This window comes from Triturus cristatus, chromosome 10, assembly GCF_964204655.1.
Source record: "Triturus cristatus chromosome 10, aTriCri1.1, whole genome shotgun sequence".
NCBI classification, from domain to species: domain Eukaryota; kingdom Metazoa; phylum Chordata; class Amphibia; order Caudata; family Salamandridae; genus Triturus; species Triturus cristatus.
The window spans coordinates 276,355,670-276,370,501 of record NC_140593.1 but is presented as its reverse complement, the minus strand read 5'-3'; the positions used below and the strand labels follow the sequence as shown (position 1 = coordinate 276,370,501).

The 14,832-nt window shown below is 49.0% G+C and overlaps 1 protein-coding gene and 1 long non-coding RNA gene across 3 annotated transcripts in view; one reads left to right on the top strand and one right to left on the bottom strand.

Annotated features, from left to right (window-relative positions):
* The window catches only part of LRRD1 (leucine rich repeats and death domain containing 1), a 191,706-nt gene that overhangs the window by 106,557 nt on the left and 70,317 nt on the right, over positions 1-14,832 (bottom strand). The gene's annotated exons all lie outside the window — the stretch shown is intronic.
* Positions 6-1,807, top strand: LOC146789320 (uncharacterized). 2 transcript variants are annotated; one of them, XR_014970054.1, is made up of 5 exons: positions 6-134; positions 785-897; positions 1,035-1,117; positions 1,232-1,322; positions 1,668-1,807. It is a non-coding gene; the product is annotated as an uncharacterized LOC146789320 (long non-coding RNA). The 2 variants fall into 2 exon arrangements; XR_014970055.1 differs by having other exon boundaries at positions 785-901.

Below are 14,832 nucleotides of genomic sequence, written 5' to 3'. Positions count from 1 at the left end.
ATGCGCGGCGTTCCTTTTAAAAACGCGGATTCCAACATCTGAATCACGGACTCCTCGAGACGCGGCGAGAGACGTTGTTGACCCTGACGAGACGGTTGCTGATCCAAAACAGAAGAATCGACCGAGGAAATAAGGTGAGCGTTATAGGATTAGTCTACGTAGTAGCGGTTCTTCCTATGTCTAGTAAACCCCTTACGTTAAATCAACTCGGGTGTCACTTTGATTATTTGCATACTGGGAAAAGCTTTTTCCCTTGGTTTTCCGTCATTTTGAATTTTTAGAACGTTGCTTCATCTTTAGCAGATACCACCACGCAATGTGATTCTAACATACATGAAGCACCAGTTGTAAAATCCTTTGCTATCTTGTGCCATCTTCTGTTGATGCTGGTACATATTTTCCAAAGAGCTATCAATTTGTGATACACTGATACCCATGTGTATCAAAGGCGGTTATACACGCACTGTACCCTCATACTTATGGAGCTAATATGCGCATATCTGTGACATCTTCAAAAGGCATTAAACTTACATCATTCCCAAGCTAGAATATGCACTACAACAGGCATGATTATTGCTTGTTTAAACTAGGTATGCCTACTCTAACCGTATTCTTTCGGTCTTTTCTATACAAACATAGGACGAAGGGAAAGACCTAATATGTACAACAAACTGCTTTTTGTAGTTTCCAATGTATTCTAATGATAGACTAATATCGGCATTCATCCCTTTTATGCCCAAATACACTTTTGCCAAATTTCTATTTCCATATGTTCCATCCCTAGGAGGTCTTTACTTGTGCACTTCCAAGAAATATCAGCTATTGCTGCACACCCCGCAAAATCTGCATGAGGAACAGTTTTCCGGTCATCAGATCCTAGGACTCAGTTGGCATGCAGTGAGTATGTGACAATTTAATCAGTTGCATTAGTACCATTGTATAATAAAGCGGTGCCTAGCTCAAAAAACAGTTTAAAGGACAACATACAATGTACTTTTCTTAGATAGCTTTTTTCTTCTACCTTATGTCTGTAGAATGCCATGATGTACAACACATTGTCGTCTCTCTTTTAAACACCGCGTCAGATTAGTGGAATCCAGTCTAGCGGACCTATCAGGTATTACAACTATTATTATCTGGCTTCCCTCTTTCCAGAAGGGTCACATATCAAACTGACCTTCGAAATAAGCAGATACCATACCCACTGATTCCATTGTTCATTTGTTCTTAGAATTTGCGTTTGCCTCGAGCACAATAGAAGCCACGTGCCCTATTGCTCCAGTAGAAATCTGAAGAATGAAATTTCTACCTGCTCTCTAAAAGTAAGGGATAGAAACTGAGAACATCTTGGTTTAGATCATAGATCGTACTAGTTTTAATTTTATTTTTCTATATACACTGTGTACATCATATTTTCAGCCATCCTTTCTTTAACATATGGATGGCTACCACTGGGTACATTTGGGCCTATACTATTTCCTGTTCTACGTAAATGCTGATCACTTGCATTAGGAATTAGAGTGCACATATGTAGGGTGTCTCCTCTTTTATCTCAGGGGTCTACAACTTATTGGGTTTAATACACCACTCAGTATCGTTTGTTGAAAATGATTATTGTACCAAACATGGGCTGACAAATAATATATATTTGTTTGTCATGTTTTTAGGTTTTCCTACTCGGTATAAACCCAACGACACTGTACCTTAGTTGGGCGAGGTCCTGATGAAGGTGGTTTCCTTTCTGTAATCCCACCGAAACGCGCGTAGACCACGTGCGCCCTGACCTATTAGGTTATTTCCATCAATACCTATTACTGGAGATGTCTTGTCATTCTGATACTCCCTATACCAACAAAGTATAAGTGTATAGTATGAATGAGAGTGTACTTGAGTTATGAGTGTGGTTCTGAACATTGATTGGTTAGTTGCTGAGTAGGTTGTCTGAGGTCTTATAGATTTTGTAGAATTTCCAAAAAATTGTTGTTTATGCTTATTTCAATAGAAAATGATTATTCACATGCTAGAAAAGAATGAAGATTTATGTACTATAAAAATGACATTGTGAAATGAATAAAAAGAATATATTTTTATAAAAAAAACAAAAAAGTCTTTGTGAATATGATTTAACATGTGTAACATTTAGGCTTACAATTGTTGATCAGCCCATGTACAAATTAAATTTTGATTAAAAGGAATGTAGGTCACAGAGGAGTGTTTTTGCATATTACTGTTTACTTTCCCCTCAAGCTCCTAGACCTTAATTAATCGTGAGGGGGTCCCTTTATTTACAAAGGTGGTCCAGTCCAGGGCCTTCTCTTGGATTCCAGCGTCGTGGAGGAGTGTTCGCAGTGTGTGGTGGCAGACTGTGTCGAAGGCGGCTGACAGGTCCAGGAGGATGAGGGCTGCGGTTTCTCCGTTGTCAAGCAGGGTCCTGATGTCGTCAGTGGCGGCGATGAGGTCAATTTCGGTGCTGTGGTTGCTGCGGAACCTGGACTGGGATGGGTCCAGGATGCTGTTCTCCTCGAGGAAGCTGGTCAGTTGTTTGTTAGCGGCCTTTTCGATGACCTTCGCCGGGAACGTGAGCAGGGAGATGGGTCGGAAGTTCTTGAGGTCCTTGGGGTCCGCCTTGGGTTTCTTAAGAAAGGCGTTGATCTCTGCGTGCTTCCAGCTCTCCGGGAAGGTCGCTATCTCAAAGGAAATGTTGATGGTTTTCCAGGGATGGGGTGCGATGGTGCTGCTGGCTTTGTTGAAGATGTGGTGTGGGCAGGTGTCTTCCGGGGATCCGGAGTGGATGGTGTTCATGGTCTTGATGGTGTCATCGTCGTTGATGTTGGTCCAGGCGAGCAGGCGGTTGGTGCGGGTGGTGGTTGTGGGAGCGGGGGTCTCGGTGGTTGCCGGGGTGGTGACGGCATTGAAGCTGTTGTGGATGTCTGCGATCTTGCGATGGAAAAAGGTGGCCAGCGAGTTGCACAGGTCTTGTGACGGTGGGATGTTGTTGGTGTTGGAGCTGGGGTTGGAGAGTGCAGTGGCAGAGCACATTGGGTGGGGGAGCCATTGGTAGGGTCTGGAACAGAAAGAGCGCCCGCGGCAGGACATTCATTTTAATTGTGGATAACCTACCGAACCACGTCAGGGGCAGGTGACGCCACCGCTGGAGGTCAGCGCAAATTCGGGAGAGCAGAGTTAAGTAGTTCCCCTCCGCAGTTTTTGATAGGCTCTTGTGGAGGGTCAGACCTAGATAAGGAAGCCCCGTGGCCACCCACTCAAAAGGGAAGCGTACCCGAAGGGCCTCCTCCGTGTGGGGGCTAACAGTGATGTTGAGAACCTGGGATTTTTGCTTGTTAATTTTAAAGCCGGAAAACCGACTTAACGACTGCAGGTCCTGCATGATGGCCGGTAGCGTGGTTAGGGGGTGAGCGACTGTGAAAACGATGTAATCCGCATACAGACTAAGGAGGTGGTGGTCCTGACCGAAGGGAATTCCCTGAGCAAGAGGATTGTCCATCCATTTAAAGCGCGAAAAGTAGGGGAGACAGGGGGCACCCCTGTCTCGTCCCTCACCCCACTGCAGAGAGTATACCATTGACCCGTACTGCTGCCAGCCCGAAACGCTCCAAGGCAGCAAAGAGATACTGCCAGTGGACACGATCAAAGGCCTTTTCCGCATCGATCGCCAAGCATAGGGCCTCCTCCTTAGAGCGCTGAACTTTGTCGATGAGATGACAGAGGCGCTTAGTATTGTCCGCGCATTGCCTCCCTGGGATAAAGCCAGACTGGTCCGGGTTGACCAAACCAGGCAAGTGGGGGTTTAGCAGATGCGCCAGTACGCTGGAAAACAGTTTGGCATCAACGTTCAACAGGGAGATCGGCCGGTAGGAACCGCAGGATTCTGGATCCTTGCCCGGCTTGAGAATGACGGAGATAGTCGTCTGGAGCATGGAGGGGGAAAGGGATCCCGAGTCCGAAAAGGAATTAAAAAGACTTGTAAGCAGCGGGGCGAGTTCGGAACAACAGGTTTTATAAAAAGGGCGCCAAAGCCATCTGGACCCAGGGCCTTTTGCAACTTCAGCCTGGAAATTGCTGAGATGACTTCATCTATGCGTATAGACGAGTCCAGGACTGCGGCCTCGGCCTCTGGCAGGGGCGTCACCACCGCCACGCTCAAATACGCGGAGGGATCAGGACACAGGGAGGGGTCTGCCCTATACAGCGTATGATAGAAAGAGTGGAAGGAAGAAGCTATCTGGGTGTCGTCCGTGAGAAGACGGCCGGACCCATCCCGTAATGTTCTTACCGCGTGTGTTTCTTGCTGGCTACGTAAACAATGTGCCAGCATGTGGCCCCCTTTGTTGGCGACAACAAAATATTTGTGCTTTAGGCGGAGCACTGCGTGCTCAGCCCGGTCAAGGTCCACCTGGCGCAGCTGGAGGCGCGCTTTCTCCAGCTGTCACCAGATGCGATGTGCCACAGTCCGTTTGTGTATTGCCTCCAGTTCCACGACGGAACCCTCAAGCTCCGCACGCTTCGCCCGTCTAGTCTTATTGTCGTATGCGGCCTTGGCGATGAGGGCACCACACACTACCAGTTTTAAGGCCTCCCACACCGAAGTAAGCGAAGTACCCACACCATCATTGTTAGCGATAACGTCCGTAATACACCGTTTGATGTCTGCGACCACCCCTGGGGAACGAAGTAAGGATTCACGCAGGCGCCAATGCAGAACTGAGGACGAGGCTGCTGTGGGGAAGCACATTGTTAAAGAGATATGCGCGTGATCAGAGAGGGACCGGGCAGCAATTGCAGAGTCCGTGACCAACGCCCATGCAGCCGAGGTGACTAGAAAGTGGTCAAGGCGGGCGTATGTTTTGTGTGCAGCTGAAAAGTAGGAGTAGTCAGTCTTATTCGGGTGCAAGCAGCGCCAAGCACCCCTCATCCCCGCCTCCTGGAGCCAATACCCACCCTTCGCCGATAGCGCACCGGTACTACTGACGCGCGAGCCAGAACGGTTGAGGTTCCCATCCATCACGAGGTTGAGGTCACCCCCTATGACAACAGCATGATCTGGGGAGTGCAACACCGCAGCACAAGCCTCTAACAAGAACCTCTTGGGGTGATCATTAGGAGAGTAGATGGAAGCCACTGTGCAAGAGGTATGCCCTACGCGTAATTGCAGCGCTAGTAGGCGTCCCTTGATTTCAGAAACCGTCCCCGCTACCAACCCCTTAAAGTGTTTGGCCACCAAAATGGCCACCCCTCCCTTTTTACTATGGGCATAGGACCAGTATTGGTGGGGAAAGTGACCTTGCCGCATTCGATGGGTATCTGTTTGTAAGAGGTGAGTTTCCTGGAGAAGGCAGACATCGCCCCCTGAGTGCTCTAGTAGGGACAGGACCGCCTTCCGCTTCACTGAGTTGTTAAGGCCCCGGACATTGAGGCTGACTATTGTAAATTCCAGAGGAAACAGTGGTATGTCAGAGCGCCGAGCTGGGGTGTGTGTCGTGTACTCGGAGGAGGAAAGGACAAGGGGGTCCGTGCACGCAGGCAGCACATGTAGCAACAGCAGAGGAGCTCACCGAGGAGAGAACCCACCCAAACCCAACAAACATGAGAAGAAGGAAAAAATAACATGACGAAAGTCTGTCAAAGGGTAACAGAGAGAACATGACCAAAGTCCGTCTCAGGAGGCGAGGTGCAGGGGATCGCGGCCGCGACCGATGTCCAGCCCGAGGGGAGAACAATCAGCGTCCTCTATGCCGATGGAAAGGTGTCTGAACACTGGTCCGGATCCGCCTCCCGGCCCTCCTGACGCCCGTCTCATGGATTATCCGGGCGCTCTGTGGCTTTTGTGACGGAGGAGAGCACAGCTTCTTTCTCCCTGTCTTTGGTGGCCTGCCCACTCGCTGCCACCCAGAGAAGCGGCGTGCATGCCGCGGGGTCGACTGTCCTGCGTCGTCGGGGGGGGGGGGAGGGGTGAGGGGGAAGGGGGGCGTGTTCAAGTCCCAGGATGGTGAGCGCCTCTTCCAGCGAACGGAGCTGCAGTAGCTTGCCATGATGTTTGAACACCAAGCGAAAGGGGTGGCCCTAGGAGTAAGGTATGTTGTTCTCCCGAAGGTGCGAGGTCACAGGTTTGAATGCCCGTCACTTGATGAGGTTGAAAGCCGCCAAATCCTGATAAATAGCTGGGTGGTGGCCCCAAAATAGTATGGGCTGGGCCTCGTGTGCTTTCCGTATTATACGCTCCTTTAATTGGAAGTCGTGGACGCATACCAGTATGTCCGGAGGGGGCGCCTTGGAACCCCGGGGGAGGCCCACTCTATGGGCCCGATCCAACTGTATGTCCAAGCTTTCCTCCTCTCCCAGGATGTGCCGAAAGAGCGCTGCGACATAGACCCGGAGGTCCGCGCCCTCCTCCTTCCAAGGGACCGCCCTGATGAGCACATTGTTCCGCCTGGAGCGGTTCTCCAAATCATCGGCTTGGGCCTGGAGGCGCAACACATCCTGCTGCAGGTGGTGTAGCTCTTCGTCTCTACTGAGGTTGTGTTCCTCAAGGGTCGTCACCCGCTCCCCGATCTCATCCACATCGCGCCGAACCTCCCTGAGAACAGAGGCTAACTGGGATCGCAGATCCTGTATATCTTTTTTTATGGCCGAAAAGAGTTCCACCATTAAGGCCTTGGTGGCCAGGGAGTCATTGCCCTCCGGCGTGTCAGCATTTCTGTCCCCCTGGGACGTGGAGGCACCGCTCTGTTTCTGTAGCAGTTCTTTGAACGATTTTTACCTGCGCGCCCTTGCCACCGCCATGGTGCAATCCACCCACCACCACTTAGTGGGCCTTGGCCGGGACCGCCGGGCTGCCATCAGGATGCGGGCCCCTCACAGCACTCCAGACCCCCTGCCTTCGTGTGTATGTGCTCTTCACCTGCTACCGACACCAGAGCAGCGCGGGGGCCAGCAGGCCGTATGGTCCCACAGGGGCCACCAGCACCCCACACACGGCCTCAGGTAACCGCGACCAAGGGGCCCTCCTCACAGCACCAGGCTGTCCGCCGATCCGCGGACCGAGCGAGCCCCTGCGCTGCCCCTCCGCAGCACGCTACACTCGGGCTCCCAACCGAGAATGCCCCTCGCCGGGCCGCTGCTCACAAAGGCCCAAAACTTCCAGACCTCTGGGGCACAAGGGGAGCAGCCGTCCTCAGTCCCTCCAGGCTCCACAGTCGCCCCAGCTAGTCACTGCACTCCCAGTCTTTTATGCACAGCCATCCAGGTCGGGAGGGGGAGGCGACAACCCCGTCCGCCACGAGTAGGTCACACAGCCGCCGAGCCCCACCCGGAGCGCCGCAGTACAGTCTTTGCCGGGGGGGCACCCACAGGGCCCGAAGCAACACTGCAGCCCCCGAGGTCCGTGCCTGCCTCAGCAATACCGCCTGCCAGAGGCCGCCGTCCGCGGACCAACCACAGCTGCACCAGGTCACCCCACTCACGCTAGGCCAGCTCGCTCCTCACCTCAGTCGTCTCGTTCGTTCCGGCCGGGGTTCAGGCCGGAGCCCACTCCACTGCCGTCCCCGGCTCCCCCGGACCAGCGCTGCGGGCCCCTGCTGGGGTGGGGGGCAGGCGGGATCAGCTCCAAGGTGCCACACACCTGCTCCCTCAGGTTTTCAGGTAGTGTCACGGGCACAGGGCCTCAAGATGGCACCCGCTGGGAATCTTCTGCCGCGGTCACAGCAACGGCTGCCATGTCGCCGCCCCACAGCTTGTATTGAGTGCGGAAGCGCACCACGGCAGTCCGCACAGCCCCACTCAGTCACCGGGGAAGTCGTACCGCAACAGCCAAAGAAGCTCCGGCGGGGCCACACTCCACATCAGGCCCAGCAGGCCGCCGTCGCCGCTTCTCACCGCCGTGGACCGCAAATAGGGGATTGCAGTCATCCAGAATCACCCCAACAGCGCCGGAACAGTTGGCTGAGTCGCACCGGTTCTGCAGGCCGCTGGATGGCACTGGAGGTGGGTGCTAAATCAAAGTTTAATCGTGGCGGCCCGGAGGGACAGAGATCCACGTCTGATCACGCCACCATCTTGGCCACACCCCGTAATCGCTTGTTATATTTAATTTAAGGAGTGGATTACAAAAGTTTTGCTTGGCTGGTTGCTTCTGAGTAAGAGTCGCCAGGTCACAATCTGATAATGTCCCACTCCTGCTGTGGGAATCAGCAATGTGACTGACTATAACAATCTTTATGCAAACGTGCCCTAAGCCCACATTTAGGAAAGTCAAAATGGCACAGCAATAGAGCCTCTTAAATCTGACACTCTTTTCAATCAGGCCTAGGGTTCATTGGCAAATGATTTTTTTAAAAAGCACTATGACATGTCTGTGTCATAGGGCTTTTTTCAGTAATTCAACTCGAACAATAAAGGCTCTCCGGTGGGTATATGGTGGCAACACAGATGATGAAAGGATGGAGGGCGGGTGGGGAGAAGGAAACAAGCATTGAAAATGCAATAGGTCTCGCCTTTCATTAAGTTAAAGCCATGTGCTTTGCTAATGGTATTGTATAGCAAAGCAAATGTCTTTAACTTAATCAAATGCGAGACCTATTGCTGAGAGAGCTTTGAGAAGTCTCCATACTGGTATAGTTGTGCACAGTGAAGAAAGTGGACTGTCTGAGTACTACAAATATCTAAGTATATCTGCGAGTGCCTCAGGACTGGGAAATCAGTGAATAATGCAGGTTAGGACAGAGGTACATTATAAGAACTCGATGGGTGCTTTGCACAAGGAAGGCGGGTATAGAGGGGCACTGCATGAACTCTGCTGATGTTTCAGTAGACTCTTGTAACCGCTCTAGAAACACCCACCCTATGACCCTTATCTAGTTCTCTGCAACAATTACACACCACCCCTCATTAAAGGCATGCTCAAGACATTGGTGTCCTTCAATTTAAAAAGCGTTACAGCCTTGCGTCAGAAAATTTGAGGCACTACATGCGCAACCAACTGAAGGGCGCGGCCAAAGTACAGCTCATGGACTGTTTCAGTTGCGGCCGGAAATCACCTGCATGACTGTGTATCGCTGTGAGTCTCCCCGCCTCTCAACATGATGCTCGAGAACATTATTTATCAATTCACAAACAGACATTTCCTATTATCGACCAGCCCCTGTCCCCTTTTCAACCAGCATAAAATCAAATATATTCAAAACACGAGTAAAGCGACATACAAAATTGCACTCATTGCACAGCTTACTCAAAGGACATGCCCCAAACTCTTTCAAACCCACCATTATTATTTTATTTTTAAAATAAACAATTCGGGAGAATCTTTTAGCCATAAGCTGTAATGCAGCTGTAAGCGCTATACTACCACCTAACTCAGTAAATCTGGACACTACCCAAATGAGGGACTGGAAGCAAGTACTCGGGTAAGATTGGTGGGTGAGAACAGGAAGCCCTGGAATTGCCACGTCTGTGGCTCGAACACCATATAATTGCACAACAGAGCAGTCATCTCTACCAATAAGGGCATCATATAACTTTATGGACAACTTACATGTCCTTGGTTAGGATCTTCTGGTGGACTGGTGCCCAGGGCATAAATATCTGCTGGTTTGCAAAGAGTCTACAGCTCAACCGGAAGAGATTCAATTCACCCACACACTTCACTGGTACACTTTTGAACCACGGGTTCGCACCCGTCAACTCCAGCCCACCCCAAATAAAGCAGTCACTGAATATGCTTTTTAACGTGGTGATATTTGAGGGTGGACGAAAAGTGATATAATCTATACATTAATAAAGAAAATATAGTTACGGTGTGACTAGCGTCCCTTTAGAAAGCGCTCCAATGTCCCCACGCGCCTTCAACAACAGATGAATAGTGGTTGAGTGGAAGGGTTTGCTCAGAGCCACGCGCATGTGTGCTCCATCCTGTGCCTCGCACCCAATTGTTGTTGTGGAATCGGTATGGAGGGGGGCTGTGAGGCAAGCATTGGCTGCCCTTGAGGAGAGCGAGGTCCTAGTGTGTGTCTTAGGGCTCCTCCTCCAGCTGTGGCGAGGGATCAGTCGCACCCCCTTGCTTACGCAAATAAAAGTAAGGTGCGCGGACGCTATTCTAAAAGCATGCTGAGCCGCAAACATAAATAAACAAAAATATATATATATCTTTTTTTGGGGGTAAATTAAGTTTAATGATGGTGCAAGTCCGGCGAGCTGCCCATTTTAAAAAGACGCTCGGGCACCATTGCTAACCTCGCATTTTAAGAAGAAGACACGCAGGCGCCATTACCATCGTTCCGTTAAAAAAAACATACAATGTTTCAAAAATAGAGTTGGGCGAGATACGCACAACAAAGACATGCGGGCGCCATTACCGTTGTGCCATTAAAAAAAACATACGTTTCAAAAACTAGAGTTGGGCAAGACGCGCAGAACAAAGAAAAGTCACACACCCGCCATTGTTAAAGTGCAAGCATGCATGCGGCTTTGCAAAAAAATAAATCATTACACACAGCGAGAAGGTAAGGAGGTGGAGGCAGTGAAGGGGGGGGGCGGCCTGAGAGAGGTGCCGCATGTGAGAAGCAGTGTCTCAGGAGAGCATGTGAGGCTAGCACAAGTTCCACGCCACACGTTTGTAGGTAACTCCGGCAAGCTGCATACGCGAAGCGGCTGCTTGGTTGCCATAACAATAGAAAGCTATTGGCACAAGATGGCATCGGACTGTCCACTGTCCATACGTACGCGTGCATGTTTAGCTTTGGATGAATGGCGAGAGCAGCTATCTTTGTCCATCCGTACGCGTGCATGTAAAGCTTTGGAAGAATCGATCGCAAAAGGCACTCGCATGGCGAGAGCAGTGCATCGGCGCTGCTAACGCCAGGCGAGACCTAAAAAGCGCCATGACATGTCCAGTGGAGTTCACATCATAGCGTTTTTTCTGTGATGGTGGGTGTAGGCTAACATGAGAATGGGAGGGAGGGACAACACGGAAAGCAGGTGGGAGAAAAACCGTAAACATGGAAAATTGGAGGCTGGTAGAGAGCAGACGGAAGGGGGAAATACCAGACGGAGCCTGCTACAAAAGAGGTACTCAGCAGAGTGCTCTAACAACAAACAAAAACAATCATTGCCAAAGCCAAAAGGTGTTGCCTTTGCAAGATGTTCTATTTTTGTTTTCCCTATTCCACAGTAGTTGTGCAGATAGTAAGAGTAGATTGTTTGTGTTTGTGTTAATAAAATATTTTTTAAAGATTTGTTGCTAAAGTGATGTATATTGGATGTTTTGTAGGCCTCGGTAGACCTATTGGCTTTGCAAATGGATTTTGTCGATGCTAGGCAGCTGAAGCATTAATGGTCTGCACTACTTCAATGGCATTTGAAAACCATTACTGCAGATTACATAAGCTCCTTTTGGCATGTGTTCAGCGAGCTAAAGTGAATGCTTTTGTTAAGCCATTTTAGCACAGCACACAGAGGCTAGGTTCTTTCATTAGGGGAGGGGGGTCTTATTTGAGCCTCCATTCAATACAGAAGTTGAATGTATAAGGTATGTGTATATAACCTAATTGAAAGGCAGCAGAGCTCTGTATATTGTCAAGTCAGAGCCATCACAACATATGATAGATGTGGTAGCTGGTTTGTGGAGTATTGCTAATGCGGATTGACGTAAAAGTGTGAATCAATGTCTGTAAATCAATCACCTCTTCCATCATCGTTTCTGCGCAACCCATCAGAAAACTTGAGTTACGTCACGCAGTGCAAAGAAGATGAGGTAGACTGCTTGACCAAGACTGTGCACTAATGGTTCTTTTTATAAAATATATAGATGTATAGTTTTGGATTATCATATATGGTTGCTTTAAATATTGTTAGTGCATTGTGCCTCTGTGTGATAATTGGTGGTTTCACATGTGCGTGTAGTCCTCCATTAGAAGCAGTTGTAATGAGGGGCCAGGAAGATAAAATGGGACTCAGAGGGGTGAGACGGAAAGAGTGGTCAACGACAGAGGGGGCAAGCAGCCATGAGGGAGAGGGTAGGAGGATGGAAGAGACCCCCTCGGAAAACAGCAAGTGTAACGAGATAAGGACAAGATTTACAGTGTTGTTTACAGAAACGGCGCTAGAAGCATCAACACTACAAAGAAACAAATGTGAACCTTCCCAAAACACGGGCTGAAAGAAGCAAAATAATATTGTGCATACATGAACTGAAATAGACAAAAATAAACCATTTGTTTTATAAAATACATAGCTATAATGTTTTGGGTTTGCATATATGGTTGTGAAAATTATTGTTAATGCATTGTGACTCTGTGTGATGATTGGTGGTCTCGCTTGTGCGTATAGCTCTCCATTGGAAGTAGTTGTAACGAAGGGCCATGAAGCTAAAGTGGAACTCAGAAGTGACGAAACAGAAAGAGCGGCCGACGACGGAGGGGACAAGCAGTGATGAGGGAGGGGTGGATGGACGGAACAGGTGTCCTTGGAAAACAGCAAATGTGACGAGATAAGGACAAGATTTACAGGGCTGTTTACAGAAACAGCGCTAGGAGCATCAACACTACAAAGAAACAAAAGGGAACCCTCCCAAAGCACGGGCTGAAAGAAGCAAAAAAATAGAGCACATACACGAACTTAAATAGACAATAGTGAAAGGATACAAGTAATAGGCCACTGCTCCGTGGGAGGGAACAAGACACAAGAAGGAGGTACAAAAACACAGATTACCCACATAGAAGCAAGCTTTTGGAAAGGACACACGAAGAAATTAATCAAAAGCAATGGGAGGGCTGTAAGCCCACAGAGTGGATACAGCATGTCTCTAGGAGACAGCGCATTTGCTGTCTAGGTGAGACCTAAAAATAGGTCCCAAAAGTGCCAGCAGTGGAAGGACACAAGTACTTGAACCATGCTACAGGGAGGGCAACACACACCAGAAGAAGAAGAAGCAGTGCTGACAAGCAGGGATGCAAGCAATTAAGGTCCTCTCCCACCAAGCAATCGGGAGAGGACCTTAAATCTAGTCCTCTTGCAGAAACAGATAAAACACACCATAAAATGCAAGGCAAGGCTACAGCACGACAAGGGCACCTGGGGAGCAATATGTATCTGTTTACACAGGATTCCTAGGAAGTACATTAGGGTTCCATGGAGAATGTACATAAAGGAAGAGGGCACTGTAAAAAGCAGAGAAACAGAAAACAAGGATAAAAGAGCCTGGCCCAGTATAACGTCTGGGTGAAAACACTGCCACAGGTTGTGAAAGCTGGCAAGCAACAGCTTCCAGTGAAGCGGAGAATGTAGCTCGTCATGTGCTGCATTTGCAGGACTGACTACAGCTCCCAAGAGCTACTTCTGCTGCAAGGTTCGGGTGGGTGAGATGCAGCTGCCCCGTATCTTGCAAGGAAGAGTGAACCATGTGAAAGGAGGCACTATAGTATGGCAGAAGATGCTGTTTAGAGAAAAGTGGCTGCACAGAAGTAGCTAAACAGAGTTGCCTTTGCAACTGGGCATCCAGAGTTTACATGCTGAACAAGTTGCGAAAAAAGGTTTCGGCAACTGTGTAAACCAGTTTCAATAGAACAACCGTCTTGGCTAAGGAGATGTCCCTCTCAGACAACGGAGTTGCAGCATTATCAAGGGTTTGCTTTGCACACCACTGCATCATCACGTTTTAACTCGGCAGCCATAGTGGGTGGGGTGAAACCTTCCAACAGCCAATAGGAGTGCAACACAAACAGTGGTTCAGAGGAAGCAGACAATTTCTGCCTAATCAAATCATGTACACATGACTGCCAACATGTGGGCGGGGCCAAAGTCTCTGTCCCGATAGTGCTTCAAAAAGCTGCTTTTTAGGTTGATCAAATGAGTTTCAGTGACAGTTATGCTGTCAAGCAACATCACAAAATAAAATGATGGACGTAGTGTTGAAACTTTTCAAACACTCACCCCCAGTCACAGATCTGGGTATAATTCATTGTTATTTTGCTCGCCACTTCATCCCAGTTTGGAGCCAGACATATGCAAATCAGTCTTGACCCTGCTCCCCATGGAGCAGTCCAGCTTAAACTGCCAGGCCAGGACCGCTCTCAACCGGAAACAAGCATCCTGGGACCGGGTTCGGGGCATCACCCCTCATCAGCCAGGCTAGCTTGAATCCAGTGGCGCATCTGGGCATACCATCCCACTTAGGACGCACATAGCAACATCACAGAATAAAATGATGGACGAAGTGTTGAATCTTTTCAAACACTCCCTCCAGTCACAGATCTGGGTATAATCCATCATTATTTTTCAGGGTCAAGACTGATTTGCATATGTCTGGGTCCAAACTGGGGTGGCATGGCGAGCAACAAAACAATGGATTTAACTCAGATCTGTGGCTGGTGGTGAATGTCTGACAATGTTCAGCATTCCGTCCATCATCATTTTGTGTTGCAATGCTATCAAGCCAGGCCTATAAAGGGGAAGTTCTTTTTAAAATGTACCTACTGGCTACCAAAGATACATCCTAGTCCATTTTGAACATGAATTGCTGGTATCTGAGAGGAGCAACCCAGAAACAACTCTTCTCAGACTTGAGGGAGAATAGTTAAAGGAGAGATTTTACACAATAAGTGGCTTAAATTATGCTGGATACTGCAATAAGAATCTCTAGCTATGCTATCCTTGACTTTTTTTTGGGTGGACATTTTCAACATTGGCTGTCATCCATTTCTGAGCGCTGCTCACAACCCTGAAACAGGAAATGATTACAAGACCAAAAGGTTGCATTTTTGTCTTGCTAGAAGGTAAAACAAAAAGTGGCTGCTGCATTAGTTCTGAGCACTGCATTGCTGT